General features: G+C 40.8%; 1 protein-coding gene and 1 long non-coding RNA gene across 5 annotated transcripts in view; one reads left to right on the top strand and one right to left on the bottom strand.

Annotated features, from left to right (window-relative positions):
• Tulp4 (TUB like protein 4) overlaps positions 1 to 22,567 on the top strand; it is a 140,767-nt gene that overhangs the window by 46,987 nt on the left and 71,213 nt on the right. The gene's annotated exons all lie outside the window — the stretch shown is intronic.
• LOC138819208 (uncharacterized) lies at positions 5,305 to 8,103 on the bottom strand. Of its 2 annotated transcripts, none has more exons than XR_011369362.1 (4): positions 8,004 to 8,103; positions 6,655 to 6,710; positions 6,370 to 6,534; positions 5,305 to 5,510 (listed from the first exon to the last, which is right to left on the bottom strand). It is a non-coding gene; the product is annotated as an uncharacterized lncRNA (long non-coding RNA). The 2 variants fall into 2 exon arrangements; XR_011369363.1 differs by having other exon boundaries at positions 5,305 to 5,492.

The following is a 22,567-nucleotide window of genomic DNA, read 5'->3' as shown; positions in this document are numbered from 1 at the left end:
AAGATCATGAATCATTTGCTCAAAAGTTGTGCAGAAGTAGCTGGGCATGATGGCTTGTGACTGTAATTCCAACACTCTGGAGGCTGAGTCAGGAAGATAGCAAGTTCAAGGCCAACCTAACCTATGTAGTGAGACTTGGCCGGTAAAAAAGAAATCCAAAGGATTGTGGCCTCAATAGAAGTTGTTCCAGTTTTTATTTGCTTTCCCAGTTAGTGTTTTCCAAGCTGGTTTTGCCTTTGAGGGGAAAATAAAAGCCATAGGAATATTGACTTGGCTTGTCCTTATTGTCCCAACAAAATGGTATCTGTGGGAATGGAGCTAGCCACCATCTTCTTTTCTTTTTTCCATTTCCATCTGTTTTCCCTTGGGGTGACTTCAAAGACCTGGATGTTCCCAAAAGAACTTCCTGGGAACTGAGGGCTTCTTTTCATTTTCCCAAAGAAGGTATTGTTGATGCTGAGCAGTCTGGCTATTTACTAAAGGGGCTCATGTCCTGGGGGGGACAGGAGTGGGATCATGTTATGTAAGAAGGAGGTAGAAGTCACTTTTACATAGTCTTCTAAAGTCTCTTGTGGATAATTGTTGGAGCTATTTATTTATGTTTTATGAATAATGTTTAGTGAAGAACTGCCAACATTGCAGCTAACAGTTTTGAAAAGTAAGCTAGCAAGGAAGCAGCCATATGGTGTCTGGAATTGGAGGTGTGGATCCACTTTACAAAATAGGCATACAAAAAGGCTAGACAAGCTTGGGCACCAGTGGCTCATGCCTGTAATCCTCGCTACTCAAGAGGCTGAGATCTGAGGATTGTGGTTTGAAGCCAGTCTGGACAGTACAATCTGTGAGACTCATCTCCAATAAACTACCCAGAAAAAGATAAGTGGCACTGTGGCTCAAGTGGTAGAGTGCTAGCCTTGAGTAAAAGTGTCCAGGCTCTGAGATCAAGCCTCAGGACCAGTCCTCCCCCCTCTCCGCCCCCCCCCCCCAAAAAAAAGACTAGACACACACAAAAAATGCCCTCTATCTTTACACCACTATAAAAATAAGTTGTAGTTTGTAAATTAGACTTAAGAAATTAAAACTTTTTACATAGTATTGTGGTTTATGCCTATAATCCTAGCTATCATGAGCACGAGGGTTGAGGCCAACCTAGGCAAAAAGTTAGTGAGACCTTATCTTACCAAAGAATATAATTTTGCTCGCTTATAAACCCAGCTGAACAGTTGGTGGTATGTAGGAGGATTGCAGTATGAGCTGGCCAAGTGTCGGTGGGTCACACTTATAATCCTTACTACTCAGGAGGCTGAGATCTTGGATCAAGGGTTGAAGCCAACCCATGCAGGAAAGTCCACTCATGGACTTTCTTACCTCCAGAAGTAGAAATGTGGCAAAAGTGGTAGAGCTCCAGCATGGAGTGAAAAAGCTAAAGGGACAGTGTCTAGGCCTTGAGTTCAAGCCCCAGAACTGGTGTGCTACCTAATACCTAAAGCAAAAAAGGGCTTGGGGTTTGGCTCAAGTGGTAGCATACCTATCTAGCAAATGTGAGGCCCTGAGTTAAAAGGCTAGTACTGCAAAACAAACAACAAACTTTTAAAAAACATCCCAGAGGCTTTAAATCAGCCTTGGTGTAGAGCAAAGGAGGCAGGAATAGAATCCTGTGACCGAGGACATCCTTGGTCCACGTGGAAAGTTTTGTTTTGTCTTGTACTGCACATTTTCACTTGAGCTTTCCAAAGGTGGGGGCCAAGTGCGTTTCTGGTATGCTTTTACCAACAAGGTACCGAAGACATGCTAACGTTCCTTGAAAAACCATGCACTTGTACATCCAAGTAGACATAAAGTACCTCTCAGAAAACTATGGAGGAGCTGACAAGTGGTTGCTCTGGGCAGGAATGGGGAGGCAAAGAGACAGGACCAGAGGAGTGTGCTTCTCTGCCTCTCTTGGGGCCTTTCAGTTTTGTGCCATTATGTAGGACATGCACTCAAACCATAAAGAAGGCAGCCTCAAAATTACGTTTTCTGATAGGATTTCTTCACATTTGTCCTGCATGTTTTGCTAAGGAGGTGTTATTAGGGAGTATTAGGAAACCCCTCAGAGAACGGAGGTAATGAATGTGAAGCAGGGGCCTGTCATGTGAACAGGACACCTTCTCTGCTTTGTAAGTTGTGCAGCAGGGACAAAAGATTGGTGGAGTCAGTAGCTCTGATACAGGCAGTTTACTTAAGGTCTGAACCTTTCAGAAATGTGGCAGTGTGATGGACACCTGTAGTTTTATACTCATCTTTTGGCAGGTCCATTGGAACTCTGGCTAGGAACCCCATCCACTTTGAGGTACCAGTGACCTAGGCGTAGGCTTTCTATGCCCCAGCAATTGTGACACAGGGTCATGACTGTGTCAGAGCAATGAGGTAAAGATAAGTTGCACATTGATGAACAAAAGCTCTGTTTCTTCCCCACTGGACTTGAATGATGGGAAATGTGAGGTGTGGCATTGCAACATCTGTATTCCAGCATGAGGAGTCAGAGAAGAGGCCTACGTGGGGGGTTTGGAACACTGAGCCATGTGGTATCCTGTGACCTTGTTTGGGCCAGGCCCAGGCTACAGCCAAAGCTCATCATGACTCACTGGATTCCTCATTGTGGCAGCTGATAAGTTCACTTTGAGCTCTGGTTTTCCATCATATGTGTCCAAAGTCAGAGTGCCACAGGACACATGTAATACCATTTACATTTCTGGATTTTAATATGTTTGATTCATCTCAAGCTAGGGAAATGGCTCATGCCTCTAATCCTAGCTACTTGGGAAGCTAAGACTGGGAGTATTGTGGTTCAAGACCAGCCAGGGTAAAAGCCCACAAGACCCTTTATCAACCAATAGCTGGGTATGATGATGTATGTGTGATATCTCAGCTATGTGGGAGGTTGGGATGAAAGGACTGAAGTTCCTGTCCAGTCTAGGCCAAAAAGAAAAAAAATTACAAGATCCCATCTCAACTGAAGAAGCTGAATGTAGTGGTACATACCTTTCATCCTAGCTAAGAAGTAAAGCATAAATAGGAAGGTGACCTTCCAGGGTGGCTAGATCTTACCTAAAATATAACCAGAGGAGAAAGGCGTGCTTTAAGCATGAGTCCCTCAGTTCAAATCCCAGTACCACATCTAGAAAGCACTCAGTGGTATTTTAGTCAGAAGTCCACCACACATTTTACCAACAATAGTGTATTCTAAAGTGGAATGCTTCAAGAGAGTTTGTCTGGCTTGGTATGTGTGACTCACACCTGTTAATCCTAGCTACTCAGGAGGCTGAGATTCTGAGGATTGTGGTTCAAAGCCAACCCTAACAGTAAAGTCGGTGAAAAAGGTCTTTATTTCCAGTTAACCAAAGTCAGAAGTGGGTCTGTGGCTTCAAGTGGTAGAGAGTGCCAGCCTTGAGAGACAAAACTAAGGAACAGTATCGGGCTCTGAGTCCAATCCCCAGTACCAGCACAAAAAGGAAGAGGGGGGTATGTGTAAAGGGAGTGAAAGGGAAAGTGGAAGAGAGAGAAGGATTGGCTGTCTTTATTATTTTTTGCAATAGGGTCTCACTGTAGTAAAGCTAGCTTTGCTTATGTGATAACCCTTCAGCCTCAAGTGTTGGGCGTACAGGCTTGTGCCACTGTATCTGCCTTGCAAAAGAAAATATGACAAAAATGTTTAGTTCCTATTTTGAAGAATTTGAGTAGTATAATATGATTGAAAGGTTCTGAAAAACTTTAGTAACGGTTAAGAATCATTGTTCTTAATGATAGCATGAAGTCTAAAATGATAAGCCTTTAACCTCTAGCTAGCCTAACTTTTAAAATGAAATTATTACCAATGCATGTGGGGCTCAAGGCCGCATCTGCCAGCAGTCTTTTTCCCCCAGGATTTTTGATGGTTCTCCCATCTTAGACACCACGTTGTCATTTTATTGCCAGTCATAGAATATGCAATGTGTTTGTTTCTTGCTGTTTCAGTTTTCATATTCTGAAAAAGTACTCACTACAGAAATTAGAAAACATTAAGCAAAAATATAAAGAACTAGGAAATCAAGTCAATATTTAGATCATTCAGTAGTAATGGAAGCTATTGGTATCTTTCTTTTTGGGGGGGAGGCGCTCTTAGGATTTGAACTCATGCTTGCTAGGCCAGGTACTTTTCCAGTTGAGCTCTGCTCCCAGCCCTTTATTTATGTTTTGAATAGAATGTCATCAATTTATCTTCCATGTAGCTGGGATCACAGATGCACACCATCGTGCCTGGCTTATTAATTGAGATGGGAGAGTCTTGCTCACTTTTTCCTCAGGCTGATCTGGAACAGTGATTCTTCCCATCTCCACCTCCCAAGTCACTGGGATTAGACTTGAGCCTTTGTGCCTGACTCTCAGTAGTATTTTCTGTCAGTGTATATGCTAATACTGAGTGAGACCTGATATCTCTGGCTCTGCTCAGAAAGAACCTGAAGATGAAAGTAGGTAATAAATAAGAGTAGAGTGGGAGCTGAACTGTAAGATAGGTTTCACAGATAAAGTTCTTCAGTGTGAGTGAAAGTGTTGAATCTAGTAATAATGATGGTAACAGGAATTAACAGCAAAACTAGTTTACACTTCTATGTTCTTACTGCTGTGTTCTAGGCCACATTCTGTGCAGTGCATTTCTGTGCATTTCATATATTCACCTGTTGAACCCTAACAGCTCTCTGAGGCAGGAGCTTTATCAGGAAGATCAAGTGGCAGAGCAGCTTAGCCACTCTCCCAGACGCAGCAGGAGACGGGCGGAGCTGGCCTTCTCTACCACCTGTCCTGCCTTCTGGCCCAGTGTTCCTTTGAGAAGCCAAGGAGAGTGCTTGCCAGTGAGACTGAATATGCTCTTCCAGAATGCAGCTTGCACAGTGATTGCAAGGAGGGGCCTTCACCCCAGGTTGCTTTGTACCTGGACCAGACTTACATAACAATGTGTTCAGTTCCACTTGCCGTTCACAGAGTTTGCTTCTGTATGAAATGAATGGTTTTCATTGGATTGATCTGGTTATGGCAGCCTTAGCTGCTACTGCAAGGTTCACTCCAAGCTTATGATTTACTTGACTCCAAGTATGGCCTATGCAGTAGTGAAACTCCAGGCAGTAAACCTTTTGAACAATTAACAATTTAGCAAAACAAATATTAGAAGCTGAAACTAGATTGTAACCAAAGGACTAATGTTAGGGAAAGATCGAGTGGACCAAAGGAGAGAAAGAAGGCAGAGACCTTAACACACCAGAGCAGGCTTTAATCATGGCTGCAGAGGGTCACCTTGTAACAGGAAGCAGGGTCTCGGAGAAACGAGGAGCAGGGAGTGTGGGGGGGCTTAGCGCTTCCATGCATTTGAGGTTGAGATCTTTGGAATACCTTTGTCCTATTCTCGTTAGGATTTGTGATGTCCATCTGGTGCCAACAGTCCTGCACTTCCAGATGAGGTCAGGGGTGAAGTTTTCCTGAGAATTAAGAGGGGCCTATGGGGGAGGGTGGTCAGTAGGCCTTGGGAGCAATATGGAGTTGTAAGAAAGAAGCAGACTCCCACCAACTAGTACAAGGGGGTATGAATGAAAAAGGGAACAAGGCACAAATACAGCAAGAGCACGCACCTTACATATGTGATCAAGGAAGTGGGAAATGTAAAATGAGTTTGGAGAGAGAAAATAGATGGGATGGGGGGAATGATGGAAGGGCTGGCTCTGATCCAGAAGTGATGGAGACTTCAAGTTGTAACATTCTTGTACAACCTTCTGAAGATCGAAGACACAAATGGATCAGTTTAAGAGATTATAAAAAAGAGCAAAAGCTTTCTCTTTAACCTCTTCAGTTAACGTAGATTTTCTTAAGGATTTAGTCATAATATCAATCTGTCAGCTGTGTTGTAATATGTATTTTTAGAGGCTTATTGTTGTGTTATTGCTGATATATTTAGCAGATGCTTATTGAGCCCCTATTATGTATCAGTAATAGGAGATGTGGATTAAGAAATAAACTGGTCCATGGAGACTAGGTAGATTCCAAATGGTCAGGGAGTTTAGAAGGCCTTACCAATGAGTGTAGGGTGTGCAGGGTTGTAGTTCTTCCAAGATGGGTATGAGAAGGGTTGTTCTTTGTTTAGAAAAGCTCACCATGCGGGTGGGGGGAGGGGAGGATCAGGTGGGAGAGGTGGGGGGGTATGGGAAGGGATGGGAAGGGGAAACAAAGAGGAGGAAACAATGCTTGATAAAAAATGTACTCGTTATCTTGCCCATGTAATTGTAACTCCTCTGCATGGTATTCTCACAATAAATAAATAAATAAGTAAATTAATTAATTAATAAAAAAAGAAAAGCTCACCATGCTAGGGAACTGGCAAATGTCCCTGGTGACACATCCTGCTATTTGGGAGCTTTGATTGCAGATTTTCTCTTGTTATAGTTGTGTGGTGAAGACACTATTATTAATAACATGCAGAGGTCTGCATGGGTGCAGGGTTGATCAGAAGTAAGCAGCAGATATTTTCTAGGAGTGAATGACAAATGTGGATATTATTGCATATATGGGTAGTATTAGTGATTTGCAGTGATTTTCCAAGAACGGAAAGAAACTAAAGAAGACATGAAATTCAAAGAAGATAACTACCTCATTCATTTCATAGGATCTGCTTGCCATTTTGTGTTCTCTCATGTTAGTGCTGCCTGGTGGAGAGAAGAAGGGAGAGTCTCGGGTTCCACTTTTACCCTTAGACACAAGTTAGACAGCTTAGGCAGCACAGTTCATCTCTTCATTTACCATGCACTAAAAGATTCAGGTTTTTTATATTATTATTATCTTAGAGATAGTCCGAATTGCTTATAAGAACATTGCCTCTTTTCCAACAATAGTAATACTGTGAATATAGAAAATATTGTGCTAACTACCTCTGTGTTAGAATTCATGATTTCAGCTTTTCAACAGTGAATTTATTCATGAGTAGTACCTCTTAGGACTCATTATAGTTTTGTTTTAAAACAGGTCTGAGATGTGGTATTTTCTGAAAAGTAGCTGATTAAGGATTTTTTAAAATGTTTTTGCATACTTATCAGGGTGTTATTTCCTCTCTTTAAAACTATGGCCTTGCTATGCTTATATAAACTTAAGTGTTAAAAGTATTCATGTTCTCTAGCTTCTCAGAAGGCTGAGACCTGGAAGGTTGTGGCCTGAAGGAAGCCAGGCAGAAAAGTCCATGAGACTCTTTCTCCAGTTACCCAGCAAAAAGCTAGGCAGGAGGAGACGTGGCTCAAGTGTTATAGTACCAAGAATGAGCCAAGCAGGTGTAAGATTGTGAGTTCAAGTCTTGGTACCAGTAAAAAGCAAGTTCTCAAATAAGTTAAAAAACGACTTTAAAATTTTAATGTATTTCCTCCCTTTCCCCTTCTCCCTCCCTTCCTACCTCCCTTCCTTTTTTATTTTCATCCTGTCACCCAGGCTGGCCTTGAACTCAGGCTTCAGTGTACTTTTGCTTTAGACCCCTGAGTAGCTGGCTTATCTGGTTCACATTGCCATAGCCAGCTCTTAATTAATGTCTGCAATGTAGGACTATGTTGAGATCTCTACAAACAAGTACTCATACTAAAGAAACCAAAATATCTGGGGAAAAGAAAAATGTGACTCAGTGTAAGCAAAATTAAAAATATCTGTCTCAAAAAGGAACCCTACTACACTGTTGGTGGGAATGTAAACAAGTACAACCATTCTGGACAGCAGTCCGGAAGTTCCTCAAAAAAACTAAACACAGGCCTTCCCTGTGACCCAGCCAATCACTCCTAGGCATCTACCCTGAACATCATAAGCCAGGATATGTTAAGGACATCTTGCAACATCCATGTTCACAATATCCATTGCTTCACTATTCACAACAGCCAATATATGGAAATATCCTAGATGCCCACAATAGATGAGTGGACCAAAAAAAAAAATGTGGTACCTATATACAATGGAATTTTACATACCCATTAGAAAGAATAAAATAATGTCATTTGCAGGGAAATGGATGGAACTAGAACAAATCATGTTAGGTGAGGCAAGGCAAGCTCAGAGAGACCAGTGGCACACATTCTGTCTGGTGTGTGGAAGTTCTAAAACGCACTGGGATATGACAGTTTACAAAGGATTCTGGAACTCACAGTGAGACCAAAAGAAGATACTTTTAGGAGAGAGTCACAAAGGCTCAATGCCTAAGTGCCTGTTCTTATTTATATAAAATAATATACATACTGAAATGAACTTCAAGATACGGGAACAAAAGACTTTTCAGTTTTTGATGATTCTGTCTTCTTTACCTTATCTATGGTGTTTTCACGTGTATATCTTCAATAGGATCCAGAACTGGAGGGAAAAGGGTGAAAAAGTGTAGCAGTGGAGCCCACTAGACATTGATGAAAGTGAACTGTACAACTCGTAGGTAGAGATGGGAGGGAGGGACTGGGAGATAATGAGAGAACAGGAGATACTGTATGAAAGGAGACATACTCATTACCTGACTCCTGTAAATGGAATTCCTCTGTATATCACCTCTGTACTAACAAGTAATTTAAAAAAATATATCAGTCAGAAATAAGGGAGATGGACATGGCTTAATGGAAGTAATAAGACTGGATAATGAGCAGAAGAAACCTCTGCTTTGCTAGCTAGGGCTAGAATCCAGCAAAGGATGAATGGAAGCTGGAGGCCAGAAATAACATGGAGGCCCAAAGTGCTGAGGTCTACAGCAGATGGACAACCTCAGGCAGAGGTGGCAGTGGCTGACCCTGGCTAACCCAGCCTCCTTTTCCACACAACTCTTGCCTGCCTAAGCTTCCGTTGCACTTTAGCAGATAACCCTTCCTTCCAGAAGTCGTTCATGGACTTCTGGCTTGGGGGAAAAACTCACTTGGTAGTTCTAGGTGAGGCTTGTCATGAGTCCAGAGTCGAGTGCTAGTGTGGGCTAAAGGCTGCTCTCTACAGCATCTGCTGCCTAAGCTTGACCAGCCCCATAGAACCCTGTGCTGTCTGTGTGCAGCACAGCCAGGTTCTTCACTTGGAGCTTCAGACTTCAAAGTTATTAAGTCTAAGGGGAAACGGAAGTTTACCTTTTGTCCTACCACCTAACTTGCTCTTGAATCACTTTCACTGTTGTCCAGAGCCTGCCCAGATTCTAAAGGGAGGAACCCAGATCCATCTTCCTGGAGGAATTTCAGTGTTGCAGTGTAGGAAGAACATGTGGAGAGAGATATGTTAGTGTAGCCATCTTTGGAAAGTGTAGTCTGCCACAGCACAAGAGCCAAAAGAGCTAACTGCTTGTTTACTCAGCTCCTTGTGAGACATGGATGAGATAACAGCAAGAAGCTGACTGGCCAATGTAAGCATGACAAGCATTGCCCGATACTTAGTTTATAAGGTGTGGCTAGGAGGCCATGGAGGAGGGGCTGGGAGAACAGGAGAGTCTGACTCTGGTTGTTAGGCAGCCATATACAAATGAGAATATCTGCCTGGCTCTAGACTTCCAGTTTTGTGGAAAAGTAAAGCCTATACTTGTCTGAGCTGCTGTTACTCATGATTCTGTTGCATCTAGATGCCTTCCTGTTGATACATGATATTAAATAATATGTGTGGGATGAGATGGTAAGTTTTTGTTTTGTGGGTTTGTTTTGTTTGTTCATTCATTGTTGGTTTTTTGAGACAGGATCTTTCTGAGTTGTTTAGGCTGGTATTGGTATTGAACTTCTGGGCTTCTGTGGTCTTTCTGCTTCAGCCTCCTTAAGATTTTTAAAATTATTATTACTAGTGCAAAAAAGTAATTGTAATGAGCAGTGGGAAGCCCTCAGAAGTTCTTGTACAGTATAATTACTCTGATAAGGAAGTACATAGCATGTTTGTACTACATGCTCAGCCCTGTTTTATCCACAAAATAACATCACCATGGCTAAAATAACTTGTATTTAATTGAAAGGAGAAAAGCAAATGGCTAATAGTAACTCCAGCAGGAACATGGCTTTTTTTATGCCAAGTTTTATGCTGAGGACATAACATGAACTATTGCTTTTAAACCTCAGAGATGTTACTCAAGGAAGCTCTTCTTATCCCAATATTTTTTGCAGATGATGAGGCGAATACTTAGAAAAGCAGAGTTGCTGGGTACTAGTGGCTCACACCTGTAATCCTAGCTACTCAGGGTAAATGCTAGCTACTCAGTAAGGTTAATGCTAAGTTTAATTACAGGGTATTGTATTTGAAAATACAAAAGGACTTCACCCCAGAAGTACAGATTTTGTAAATCTTCACATGACATTTAGCTCAATTAAAAATATTGAGCTTCTGCATTAGTGCTAGACTGTGCTGGGTGTTGAGAATATGACAATGGACATAATAGGATCCCTGTTCTTATGCAATCTAGTGAGGTGGACAGTTCTGGCATGCCCATATTTGGAATGGCATAAAAAGTTTATTGAAGGCCCTCTTTGTGCTAGGGCATTTTTAAACCCATAGAGTTAAATTTTGTAATGTTTGTTATATACAATAGCACAGCAAACCATCCCAAAACTTAATACTTGAAACAACTTTATTTAGCTCAAGATGGACCTAGGCTGAGCTAGTCAGCACTTCTGATCTTAGTTGATTCAGTCATGTATCTCTAATTAGCTGCCAGTCAGCTCCAAGATGGCAAGCTGTCATTGTGAGTGTCAGGGTAACCAAACCATATGTCTCTCCTTACCAGCAGATGAGCCTGTTCTTGTTTCATGGAAGCTGGACAGGATTCTAAGAGAGCACAAATATTTAAGGTCTCTCACATCTTAGCCTTGGCACTGGCATCACCTCTTTTCCATACCATTCTTTTGGCCAAAGCCAGGTTTCAAGAGATGGAGAAATAGATCCCAATTCCTGATGGGAAGAGCTGCAAACTCACATTGTAAGGCAAAAGGTGAATCTGTGGCCATGTTTCCAATTTGCCCTGAGTTTCATCACAGAAATGTATTTCTATATTAGACTTAAAAAGGGCCATTTGGATAATTTTCAGACCATACAAAGTTATCAGTTTAAAAATTAGCCTGCTATATTTGGCCAGACACTTAAATAACAGCCTTAATATGATGGCTGAAATGATGTTGCTAATTATAACTGCTTTTCCAGGTTTGTCTTGGTGAGTCTGGAGTGCAGTATACTCTATAATGTTTTGAAAAGAACTGCTGACAATAGTAAGTTGTTCCAAATATATCAATGCAAGTCTCTGCAAAGTAGGGAATTCATCATTTGCTTATGTAACATTTATAGAACCCAGGCAATGAGAAATGGTACCTAGCTTTCAACACATCATTGCTTTGCAGTTGAATGATCTTGTGTTGTAGGTTATCAAGCACCTTAGCTGGTTCCATATTGAAAGGTGTAGCAAAGATACTCAATTCTATTTGTTTACCTTTTATATCCCCAAATCTTCCATTAAGTGCTTCAATTAGTTTTGCACATTTATCACCATATTCAAGTGTCATAGAAGGCTTTTGTCCTTCCAGAGTGGGGAGGTACACTGTTATTCCTTTCAGTTGCACTTTCCCCAACTTTAACTTAGCTTAAAATGATTTCACATTGGAAAGTAGGTTGCTGAGAAGCTGGTTGAGGCCTGGCAGCTTGACATTCAGCTCTGAAAGGTATTTGGTAATTTCTCTACCATGAATTCTAGGTCACAGCCATTTGCAATCATTGAGTTTCCTAACAGGTTTTCCTTTCATCTCTATGAACTGCTTGACTTCATCCTGCAGTTCCTAAAACCTCATGAGCATGTTCCTGTGACTTAACCACCACATTTCACACTTGTAAACATGATCACCGTACTTAGAGTCAAGATCACTCAGCAGCTCCTTAAATTAACACTGCTTTTAACAAAAATCTATGTATGACACTAATGTTGACATCACATTGTTGAGCCATTATGTGACTGCACAGAGACTTTCTTGATGTATGATGCAATGACATTTAATTTAATTGCTTGGATTAAGAATGAGGTGATTCATTCAGTTCTTTCTTGGGCTGGTAGAGTGCTTGCCTAGCATGCATGAAGCTCTGAGTTCAGTACCAATAAATAGAAAAAGGAAGAAGTGGCTCTGTAGCTCAAGTGGTAGAGCGCTAGCCTTGAGCAAAAGAAGTTCAGGGACAGTGCCCAAGCCTGAGTTCAAGCCCCAGGACAGGCAGAAAAAAAATGAGGTGATTCATTCAGTTCTTTCTTGACAGAGGCAATTGACTTTTTTTTTTTTTTGTCAGTCATGGGACTTGAACTCAGAGCCTGGGTGCTGTCCGAGTAACCACCAGGTTACTTGGAGATAAGAGTCTCATAGACTGAAGGCATGGGCTGGCTTTGAACCGTGATTTTCAGATCTCAGTGTCTTGAGTAGCTAGGATAACAGGCGTGAACCACCAGCGCCCAGCAACAATTGACCCTTTTTGTAAGCCAGCTGTAGCTGACAGCCATCTATAGCCTGGCACTCCCATCTGTAGTGAGACCACTTAACTTTTTAAATGTAAGCTCAAGTTTTTTCATTGATAAAACAAGTCTGTAGAACAAATCCTCACCTCTTACAATGGTACACATACATGGCTTCCAGAACAGCAGTTTCTCTTGTGTGTCAAACTCTGCATTACCCCATGATTGAAAATGGCCAATTGGACAATATTTGTTATAGCTGTTGTCTCATCATAAGCCAGAGAGAGAAATTGTAAATCATCTACAGAATCCTTCAATGTTTTTTCAGTATCTTGTGTTGTCAGTAATGTGAACTGCCAGGGTTCTTCATTATGAACTAACCATGAAAAACTGAAAAGATTTTACTTTGGTGCTGTCAACTCCACAGTATCTACCATGCATTCTTTTGCAAACCCTTCCTCACGTTCTTTGTAATTAAGTTCCTCACTACATAACTTTTCAGAATATTGTTGTCTGTGTCACAGTGAGGCCTGATGAAACAACTTCTGGTTCCAAATGGCAATGAAGGGCACTGATTTTGTCCGGATGTATTTGGCCTCCCAACTTAATGAGTTTAGTGTGTTCAGAGCTGTAATGATATTACAGATTTTTTTTAAACTGCTAACACATCGCCACAAACTAATTTGCTTTTTATTTTCAATAATCACTTGTCCATTTTCTTGGAAAGATGGACACTGTAAAAAAAAAAAAGTTTGAAACTGTATCAGCTTTTCTTTGTAGTTGTCATTTGTAGATGTTACACCACTAAGCTTTTATTGTCACCAGTAGCCCAATTATTTCACTTTGATTGCTGTCCTAATTTTTTTTTTTTTTTGCCAGTCATGGGGCCTGAACTCTGGGCCTGGGCGCTGTCCCTTAGCTCTTCAGCTCAATGCTAGTCTCTACCTCTTGAGCCACAGCACACTTCTGGCTTTTTCTGCTTATGTGGTGCTGAGGAATCAAACCCAGGGCCTCATGTTTGCAGGGCAAGCACTCTACCACTCACTGAGCCACCTTCCCAGCCCGTGCTGTCCTAATATTGTATCTTGGTTTTGGAACAAATTTTAACATTCCTGTTATCAACTTTTGAAGTCTTTCTATGCACTGTAACTTCCTTAATACTCATCTGAGATTCAGTTTTTGTGAGGGTTGTTAATTGGGAACATGTGGGTGAAAATTTGATTGTAGTATTGTCTGTGTCAACAAAGAACTCAGACAATGTCATCATCAGTCATCAGAGACAAGGTCTCTGATATCAACATAACCATCATGGGACCTTATCTCATTGAATCTCATTTCATCCCCTCCAGAGTGCTATAGTTTCTCCACAGTGGGTTAACACTTTTGAAACATGTACTACCAGTCTGTCTTGCATTGTCATCTGAGTCATCACAATATTGGCAGATGGGCCATAGGTACCCAATGAGAACACATGTCTGTCCTGTTGTGTACTATGTATGATGTGTTCTGTAATAGATGTTTCTCACTTGTCTCTCAAATTTATGTTATTATTATGACCTAATTATAAATTTATGCTGCTGTGAAAAAAAGTTCCTAGATTTATTGTCCTTTCCTGGGGACTCTTGGCAGTGTGGCAGACAGATATGGCCTGGACCGAGGTGGCACACTGCCTGTAACAGGTGGAGGGGCCCAGCAGGCTTACCCACCTTCACAAAGTTGAGGTATGTTGACCTTGACATTTTGCTCTTATTTAGGTGGTTTGAGGAAGATGGCTCCAGGCAAGAAAATACTTTTTTACTTGACTGTGGGTTTTCCCCTTTCAAAATAGGGTATCTATGATACAGCACTGTAATTGTATTTGAAGTTGTTCCTGAATACTGAGCACCTTGTATTTTAGAACATACCGTAAAGCCTAAAAAGCTCCTGTCATCAAACAACAGTGTCTCAAAGCTCAGTAAATAGGGTAGACAGAGGCTTGGTTGAGCTTTGTGACTCTTTAGGAAAAATTGTGGGGTCCAGTCAGTTTAGGATTTGTTATTGAATAAATTGGTGGAAAATACTCCGTTTTCAGAGATTCTATATCTAATTTTTTTATTTTTTATTTTAATATATTTTTATATCTAAAAATTTTATATCTTAAAAAAATCAAGTGATGATGGACTCATTCCACACATGGAACTCTGTATTTTCTTTTTTCCTTTATGGGCTTAATGGTTTAGAGTTGTGGGGTGAAATTGACTGAATTTATGACCTGTTTGGAAGGTAGACTCCTTATTCTGACCAGTAGAAGTAAATAGAAGATCAGTGTAGCTATATTTATTCACATAAATGAGTAATGTAGTTTTATGTTTCTGACAGCTCACATTATAAGTACTTTTACGTATTCATCTATGTTTCTGAGAGTTCATATTATGAATGCTCAAGTACAATGAACTGCCTCAATAATTTGCATTTGCATAGATTTGGAACCATCACATGTAATTATGGTCAACATAATTATTATTTATCTCTTCCTTAGTAGACATCTTTTTTCAGGTAGTGAACACAATTTCATTTTATTTCTGATGTCATAGATTCTCATGCGGTACATACCGACAATACAGCAGGGCTGTGGAGAGGAGGTGGGGTTATCACTTTTGGTATGTGGGTCCTATGATGTCCCATGTTCTCCAAAAGCCTCCAGATCTTGTATATATATGCCTGTCTGTTCAGGAAGCCTTTGAGCCAGCTTCTCACTTCTGAAATGATGGTATTGAATAGATGAAATCTACCTTAGAGGTGTGCAGTAAGGGTGAAATAAGTTACTTTCGATAACATGGCATAGTGTAAGCCTGCTCGGATGGCAGGGCCCATCTCATCACTGAGGATCCTTTTGTAAGCCATGAAGTTTAGGGATCATTAACTTAGGAATTTCTTGAACAATTAAGATGTCATTACAGCAAGGGTTGATTATATTAATTAGAGCAATATCATTTTTATGTAAGTTTAGTCAACCAACATAACAAATGCTATTAATCTTGTAAAAAAAAAAAAAGATGCTTTGCCAAAAACAGAATGAGAACTCAGGATCAAGGATCCAGGACATTGCCAATTTTGCTACTAGTGGGTTATAAGAAGTGTTTGCTGGAAGCTCATTTAATTGGAGGCCAAAACCAATCCACTTTGCTTAGCTTAAGGTCCCATGGCCATTAATGTGCATGACCTGAACCCAAATTCATTCTTGTCTCTGCCATCCCACTTTTACTTAGAAAACCACTACCCACCCTGTGTACATGCCAGTAGGTTTCAATCTTGAGGAAAGTATTGCTATACTGTGTAAGTTCAATGAAATCTTGTGTCTAGTTTTGTGCTGTAGATTACCTTCCATGCTGAGGATTCTGTCTTAATTGTGCTGTTGGGATGATTACAACAAAATGATAAAAGTTGTATGTATTAATGATGTACATATTTAGCCATATATTACACATATGAATGGAGGTAGTTGTTTATGTTCAAAGTCACAGATTATTGTAAGGAGATGAAATCGATAAAGGTGGATAGAATTGTGCCATTAAGCTTCTAAAATGAATAGCAAACTTACCTATACCTAGAATGGAGATGTTGGGGGGTCGACAGTCTATCTGGGAGCTGTGCTTTTGAACTGGATGTAAAAGGCCTTTAGGGATGCAGAAGAACACTGCAGATCGTTCTGAGTGTGAATATCAAGCTGAGCATCTTCCTGGACCCCAAAGTCTGGGTCTCCTCAAGCATGAGGGGAGAGTAGAGTAGTAACTGCTGCTCAGCAGAGGAGACTTGTGATCTCTGCAATTTAGTGTGTGCTTGTAGCAGGGATGATTACATGGACACATTTGATGATGTCCTCCCCACCCCAAGACTCCCAAGGGCAGTAATTGTCCTCTATAACAGTGTGGTTTGCAAGCCATTTTAGAATGAAATAAGTCAGAGAAGATGTTGAAGTTGTAAAGAAACAAATGGCCAAGGTTTTATGCCAAGGAAGCAGACATTATCCTAAGACTGGATAAAGGAGAAGTGGGTCTTTCAGTAGCTACTGAAGTCCCGTTGATGAGATGGGGAGACTAATGGAGTCTTATGAAATCTATACTACCCTTCTCAGTTATTTCAGGTATTCTAAATGCTGAGTTTTCTAGCATATAAAGCCTATTCTTTTAATTTCTTTTTGTTCCTGTAGTGTATTATTAGTATATATTGGTATGTATTGTAACAAGTTAATTGATTCAGAAATTTGTCTTGAATTCAATCTTCTTCCCTCAGCCACCCAAGTAGGTGAATCTGTAGATAGATAGCATCATACCTTGCTAGAAACCTAATTTTTATTTAAAAATTTGGTATTGGTTGATGCTTTTTTCAAGCCAGTTATTTGAATTATTTGACAAGGGAGTGTCCAGCTGTCTATAAACTGGGTTGAGATGGCATTATAATAATGACTCCACATGAGTCTAATGTGTCTGTCTGGATTGAATGTGGGAACAAGATGTTCTTAAGTTTGCAGGATTGAGGATTGTTGGTTCAGAGGATACTCAGGGGATCATCAAATAAATATTTGTTATGTGCATAATGCAAAGTGATCATAGATCAAATGATCTGCTAGGAAAAATTCCCAGAAGTAGCTTTAAAAGTTCTCAACTTGGCCCTCCTCCATGGTATAACCCCTGCTTTCCTTGTATTTGATGTTGGTATAATTTGTGGAGGGGAAAGGCAAAAACAAACCATTTAAATAGGAATACAGGTGGAACCATTGCAACAATGAGATGTACAAGTCGTTATGTCAAAAAACGAACTTTACAACTTTGGCTGGTTTGGGGGGGTGTGGAGGGGGAGAAGGGATGGGAAGGGGAAACAAAGGAGGAGGCTACAATGCTTGATAAGAAATGTACTCATTACCTTGCCCATGTAATTGTAACCCCTCTGAACGGTATTTTCACAATAAAAAATAAATAAAAATAAAAAATTCTTAACTTGGAGCTGGTAAGGTGGCTCAGTGGTAGAGTGCTTGCCTTGCATGGATGAGGCCCTGGGTTTGATTCCTCATCACCACATAAGCAGAAAAAGCCGAAAGTGGCGCTGTGGCTCACGTGGTAGAGGGCTAGCCTTGAGCTGAAGAGCTGAGGGACAGTGCCCAGGCCCAGAGTTCAGACCTCATGACCAACAACAACAACAACAAAATTCTGAACTTAAGTCCATATTATTATATCCCCAACCCCAAAGACAGGTTTTTGAGTTAAGAGTTAGTTGACTAAAATAAACTTTCGTCTGGAAAGGAGTTGTTCTCATCTGCCTTAGTGTGTTGCTGTTATGAATCTATCTAATTGTACCACTCAGTAACAATCAAGAATATAGAAAAATAAATGATCACCTGTTGACTTTCTATCTCTCTACTCATCAGGATAGCAATACTGACTCAATATATCAATATCAGGTTGGTTTATTGTGACAGTTCATTCTAGGCAAAAAAGTGTAGGACCATTCTTACTGCTAATCTGTTGTACCTGGCTGCATTATGCAGTGCATGTCTATAAGGAATTCTGTCTTGGTGCCCAAAAGGTTGTGCCATAGAGTTGACTATAGCCCACAGACACTGATTTTGATCAAAATAAGAAATACAGTATGGCAGAAAGAGCTTAGGATCAGAGTCAGCAGACACTGGCTTTAGATGCTGTCTTGATATGTATGTCATTTCTGGGCAGGCTGTTCTTTGAACATGCAGAGGACAGATGCCTGAGGATACACTCATGTCAGGTGGGATTTCAGATCCAGCCAGCAAGCAGGTGGGAAGAGAAGGAGAGTGTTGTGTGATGGATCCAGGAGACAGGGATGATACAACGCAGGCCTGACAGAAAGGAAGGAACTCAACTTTTGTATGATGATGAAAATGCAGAATGGGATTGGAATGGCCAGGTGCTGTCATAGTTGAGGATTTCTCAAGAATATCTGGAAAACATGCCACTCAGTAATAGTGGTCATTCATGTGGATGTTGTTTCTTGGGGCCTGTCCTGTATAGAGGCTAGCCTATATTCTTGCATTATCTCCCAGAGTAAGAAGGCAGTTCAGAGCACAGGCTTTGGGGTCTGATCAACATAAGGGCTGGTTTCTGGCTGTGTCTCTTCTTTTGAGGAGATTTGGGGCAAGTTTATGAGCATCTGTAAGCTTTTTTGGTTATATATAAAAGCGATTGTCCTAATTACCTTATTGAGGTTTTGCAGAAGGATTAAGTACAGTGATATACGTGAAAAGCTGGAAATGTTCATCTACAAAGATTGTAATCACTGCAGTCTTTTAAAAGCTTACTTTTTGCAACAATACTGGTAGTTAAGAACAGGATCCGTATACAGGTGAAGACATTGAGGTTCAGTAGCCCCTTTATAGAAGCTGTATAACTAACTGAAGTTGCCTAGTGAATAACATGTCCTATTTTTGATACTACTGATAAGAAAATACAATTGACTCCTGATTTTACAGTTCACTTCTGGCTTTGATCATTCCTTTTGAAAAAAATATCACTGTGCATCTCTAACAGACTGCAGATGTGAAGGAAGAGTCCTTCAGTACTGTAAGAAAAAACTGAGTTTTAATAAATAGACCTAACTAAAAGCAAATGTGGATGACAGAAAGGAAGTTGTGGGACTATTAAAGGAATTTTTGAGGAAGTGGCACTGTAGCTCAAGTGGTAGAGCGCTCGCCTTGAGCTGAAGAGCTGAGGGACAGCGCCCAGGCCCAGAGTTCAAGCCCCATGACCGACCAAAAAAAAAAATTTAGGAATTTTTGAGTAGTTTGCATTCTAGTGTGGAGTGCTAAAGTTCTCCCTTCTCTGATGTTTGCAGAAAAATTCCTTTCTTTCTTGGGGAGCTCATGATACTCTACACTGCTCTAGGGCACTTGGGAATTATCTTGGGCATTGCACTGAGCTCATTACTCACCTGCCTGTTTCATCCTATCCTGAGCACTTGTTGGGTGTATGATCAAGTGCCATATTTAGCTGTGTCTTTGGCACTAGTATGGTATCTGGCACATGGTCATTTCTTATCAATGTCAGAAATACTTAAGGCATCTCTAATATCTCTTTTACATTTTAATTATAATGTATCCCTGTATTATTGCTTATTAGTCTTGTAGTCTAGACAACAGTACTTTAGTAAACAGTTGAATTGGCTGGAAATGGTTTGTCATATTGGTAATGGTTTAGAGTATGCTAGAATTTAATGTTGAGCTTTTCATAATATGAAAAGAATCATAATTGAATGTGATGAGAAAACAAATAGTCTTTCCCTTCCTATAATTTCTGTTTATTTTTCACATTTTTATTGACATCATAACAAATAACTTTAAAGAGTGATGATATTTCAGTCCTTCAACAAAGAACCACTAATGTAGGCCAACATGGTACAGACTATGCACTGGAGCCAGCAGAAAATAAAGCCTTTGGGTTGCAAAGTTATAACCTGCAGACAGTTCCCAGTTGATCTTTTATGAAGCAGTTTTCTCCTGGCAGTTCTCAAGAGTTGCATAAAACATAGTGAATGTGTTTGTTTTTATGTTTTGAACCTGTTCTGAGCCAAAGTGTAAAGTGATTCACAATCCAAACAGTGAAAGTAAATGTTAGTGGTTAGTGACAAAAAATGGACCATGCCGAGCCTCTTCCTCTGGAGTCTCTGCAGAGGACCTGTGTGGGATGAAGGAGTTCTAGCCAGCCCTGGCCAGTTGGGCCTGTTTTCCAGGAGGAGAACAGGGTTCCTGGGATTTGAACTCAGATCCTTGCACTTGCTAGGCAAGCATTCTATTATTTAAGCTATACCTTCATGCCTTTTTTGCTTTAGTTACTTTTTTCATGTAAGGTCTCAAGCTTTTGCCCGATGCCTGTCTTATAATTCTTCTGCCTGTGACCTACTGCCTAGCCAAGATCACAGGTACACAACACTACTCGTGGCATTTTTTTCATGTGAGGGGTTTGCTAACTTTTGGGGCGGGGGAAGGGAGGAAATAAGCTAGTCTTGAATTGTGGTCCTCTTGTCTCCACCTCCTTAGTACTAAAATTACAGGCAGGAGGAATCATGACCAGCCTGTGAGTCAGCTTTCGATGACCTACTGATCACTTGTCCGAGCTTGTGACTTACTTGGCCTGTGGCTCTCGTACCTTTCCTTCTTCTGATTAGTATTCTACTTGGAATCAGCATAGTAGAGGAGACATACTTCTTCATTCTCTTTCTTTTATTTTTAAAATGTAGATAGCTCCTTTATCACTTTGAATGACCACCTGGTTTTTGTGAGATGTTTCAAATCTGAACCTTAATAAGATTGAACATGTTGTGACTGCTGTTTAGTAGCCTAAATCTAAGTGCTAGTTCGATAAGTAAGTAATGGAAGGTTCTAGATAAAACTTTTGTGTTTGTTGTCTTATATGCAAAATGCACCCTGACTTATATGAATGTTAGAAAGGCTCCCAAGGACATTATAAAGATAAGTTTAGTAAAATTCCTTTGAGCTGCTTTAAATTTTGTAAGTTAAAAAAAAAAAAAAAGACTCCTAAAGCCTAGCTCTTAGTGACCCCAGGGCTTTCCTGCCTGGATATTGCTGGGTATTGCACACTGATTCTGCTAGACTTTGTGGCTGTATGGCAGAGCAGCTTATACGGCAGCCTGGACTGTTGCGCAGCCTTCTCTTGTTCTGGGCCACACTCAGAAGGAACAGTTTTGGAGGGGGTCACTCAGTAAATATGCTGGAGTAAATACATTCTGATAAGAAATGTGTTGCTCTGAAATCCAAAGATGACCAGTCAAATTGCCACATAGAGGGGCTGGGAAGGTGGCTCAGTGGTAGAGCTCTTGCCTTGCATACCTGAAGCCCTGGGTTCAATTCCTCAGCACCACATAAGCAAAAGGAAAAAAGCTGGAAGTGGTGCTGTGGCTCTAGCCACAGTGGTAGAGCGCTAGCCCTGAGCTGAAGAGCTGAGGGACAGACAGTACCTAGGCCCAGAGTTCAGGTCCCACAACCGGAACCAAAAAAAAAAAAAGTTACAAATTGCCACATAGAATTAAGTATCATATATGAGATGTACAAGTCATTATGTCGAAAAACGAACTTTACAACTTTGGGGGCGGGGGGATATGGGAAGGGATAGGAAGGGGAAACAAAGGAGGAAGCAACAATGTTTGATAAGAAATGTACTCATTATCTTGCCCATGTAATTGTAACTTCTCTGTATGGTATTTTCATTAAAAAAAAAAAGAATTAAGTATCATATAATGTGCAATAATACAAAGAAACTCAATTTAGAGTATCACTCACTCAATTTAGTCTTGAAGTAATCCAGGATTTGACTACTCTGATCATTGTTGATAAGGAACAAAGAGTATCAGATACCATTATGGCTCCTAAAAATGTCGTGAAGCTGGAGTCTGACCTATCAAAAGGCTTAGATATTGCCGGGCGCTAGTGGCTCATGCCTGTAATCCTAGCTACTCAGGAGGCTGAGATCTGAGGATCGAGGTTCAAAGCCAGCCCGGGCACCAGCCCGGGCAGGAGAGACCGTGAGACTCCTATCTCCAATAAACCACCAGAAAACCGGAAGTGGCGCTGTATCTCAAGTGGTAGAGCACTCGCCTTGAGCTGAAGAGCTGAGGGACAGTGCCCAGGCCCAGAGTTCAAGCCCCACGACCAACAAAAAAAAAAAAAAAAGGCTTAGATGGAAGATCTCAGGTTTCAGGTTTCAATATTACATGTTAACAAAACATTCAGTGTCTCCCAGCCTTACCTAAAGCTGCAGGAAGGCTTTGGGAACAGTCAGTGGAGCTTCAGAAAAGTCAGTAGAGAGTAACAGGTCCTTCTGATAAGAACAACTAACCTCTGCCAAAAGATGACTGACAGGACTATTGAAACAAAAACCTTTCTTCTTCAACGCCACGCCTCTGGAAATGGAAAGGTCTTTTCTTTCGTTCCTCTAGATTTTGAGAGTTTCCATCTGTTTGAAAAGTTTCAGATTGCATGTCTCCTCCAGATCCTTGAGGAGAGGGGATGGGAAAAACTTACAGGTCCCTTCACCTGCCAGTGCTTTCCCAATCTGTGGGATCCAATCTGTGGTCTCCTTCAACACGCTGTCAGCCACCTGTTCA

Source organism: Dipodomys merriami, unplaced genomic scaffold (genome assembly GCF_024711535.1).
Source record: "Dipodomys merriami isolate MVZ:Mamm:240054 unplaced genomic scaffold, mDipMer1.0.p SCAF_8, whole genome shotgun sequence".
Taxonomy (NCBI): domain Eukaryota; kingdom Metazoa; phylum Chordata; class Mammalia; order Rodentia; family Heteromyidae; genus Dipodomys; species Dipodomys merriami.
Note: the sequence above shows the minus strand (reverse complement) of the source record. Positions and strands in the feature narration are given on the sequence as shown.